This window comes from Montipora foliosa, unplaced genomic scaffold (genome assembly GCF_036669935.1).
Source record: "Montipora foliosa isolate CH-2021 unplaced genomic scaffold, ASM3666993v2 scaffold_467, whole genome shotgun sequence".
In the NCBI taxonomy this organism is placed as follows: domain Eukaryota; kingdom Metazoa; phylum Cnidaria; class Anthozoa; order Scleractinia; family Acroporidae; genus Montipora; species Montipora foliosa.
Window position 1 is genome coordinate 882,596 of NW_027179775.1, and position 2,405 is coordinate 885,000.

Consider the following 2,405-nt stretch of genomic DNA (forward strand, 5'->3'; position numbering starts at 1 on the left):
GCACTTTACGCCAAGGTTGACTCGACCTCCACACATGGTTACACTGGTTACAATCAAAGATATTTGAAAATACAGAACAATACACAATAGATGCTAAGTTTGTTACGTGACGTGTGACACGGGATCTTCATCATTAACTAAGTCAAAACATTTTTCAAGATAAATTTCCTAGCATGTCTACAACCCGATACAAGCTCATTTCTCCTGTTGAGAGTTGACATTTCTGGCCTGCGTAATATGAAAAATTTCTCCCACAGACACAAGTTGCATCTCTTAGTTACATTCGATTAAGACCTAGCTTGTTTCACTTTGCGCCATGTAATGTCATATGCAATGTTCCGATCTTTTAAGCTCCATATGTACTTGCTAAGCTCGGTAGCATGTTTGTACCGCTCATTACGAAATGAACATGTATGGTTTCTGTATCTTAATTTAAAAGCAGTGTCGCAAAGTCCGATGTAGGTTTCCTTCGTGGTGTTAGTGGTGACTTCAGCCTGGTAGATGACATTTTCCGCGTTGCAGTTTCCATCCATAGGGCACGAGTTGGGTTTCCGGCAATTACAGTTTTTCTTTACATTATTGGTGCGCGTCGATTTGTTGAGTTCAGCTTTGTTATGATTAGATATTATTTTTTCGATGTTACCCATGCAGCTGTAACTTAATTTTAGTGTGTTACGGTTAAAAACTTTATGAAGGGGGTTAGATTTAGGGAAATGCTTATCGATAACTGAAAGAAAACATTTCCCGACGTTTGTTGCCGCGCTCTTGCTATACGGCGGGTTAAACCACAGAATATTTCTTCGTTTAGAGTTTTGCGGACGGGGTTCCTTGCTCGGCGTGAAAGACAGATTATAGTGGTAGCCACTTTTGTTAAGCGCTTCTTGATAGACGCCTTTAGCGCTATCGAAGCTTTCTTTATCCGATGATATTTCAGATAGTCTTTTGTTAATAGATTTGGGAATGTTCTTCAGGATGGATGGTGGGTGGTTGGATTCATTATGGACATATAATGGGATGTTACCCTCTTTCATGTAAGGGTAGAATTTCTCACTTCTGAGGTCAAGCGTGACGTCTAAGAAGTTGACCTTGGTGGTGTTTGCCTCGACTGTGATCTTCAAGTCGTTGTCACGGAAGACTTTGCATATCCCTTTCTTAATCTTCTCCATTTCCCGTGGCTTTGCGTTGAAGGCTGCGAGTCCGTCGTCTCGGTATAAGCCGATGTTTTGGCCATACTTCTTGGTGAGGAGGGACAAAAGGTAGCATCCAACCAATTCACATGTTTCAGCTCCATCGAAAGATCCCATGGTGACATCGAATTGATTGTTTGATGTTTTCTTCTCCCAGGGGCAATTGTCACTGAACAACAGTGATCTCTTGGCGGGCAGGATGATCTCACGCTCGTGGCTTGTGATTTGGCGAAAATTAGAGGTCGAGCGCTTTAGATAGCAACTTCTCGGTTATTGAGGGGTAGAACTCACAGACGTCAAAACATATGAACGAGAGCGAGTTCTTGTTTTTTAAGCTGCTAAACCACTTTGATTGTAACCGTTTTTTCTGGCAGTTGCCTGAAGATTGCTCCGTATGAAGCATGAAACTCAGAGTAGCGATTAAATGACCATATAACCTCACCCTTGCATTACCAATTAATTATTGCTCTAGTTCAACTATTGAACACTTTTAAGTTGATGAGGACCTCTACCCATTTTTTGGTTATATATATATATATATATACAACCAAAAAATGGGTAGAAGTCCTCATCAACTTAAAAGTGTTCAATAGTTGAACTAGAGCATATATATATATATATATATATATATATATATATATATATATATATATATATCCCCCTGATTACCGGTTGGGTGTGATCACTGCTTATATATACATACAATTTTGTACAATTTTCATTGCCAAATAAAGTTGTTATTTATTATTAATGTAATTATTTATATATAATATAATATATATATTCATATATTCTTCACAGCGTAGCGACTTCAAGTTTCATGTTTAGACAATCATCAGGCTAAAGATCTTACATTTGCATTCTAACTCATTTAAAGACCATTCTAATACTCTAGGGGAGCGTGCTATTTTAAGGTCTACAAAAGGTATTTGTTCTTGTGTCTGCATTTAGAAATTAACTCGTTTCTTTTGTTCAGTAGGTGGCGCGTATCTGCTTTTATTATGTACACCTTTTCTGTAAGGGACAGGTCGCATGTCTTTGATCCACATTTGTATGGTGAGGCGAAAGACTCTATTGCCCAGCGTAGCGTGTAATTGATGTTATTGTCCTTTAGACTCCAGATATGCCTCGATAACTCCGTCTCACTGCAGTACTTTTTATGCCTGAAGGATTTAGTGTGATTGTTGTATCGGGTTTTAAATTCTCCCTCTGACGCTC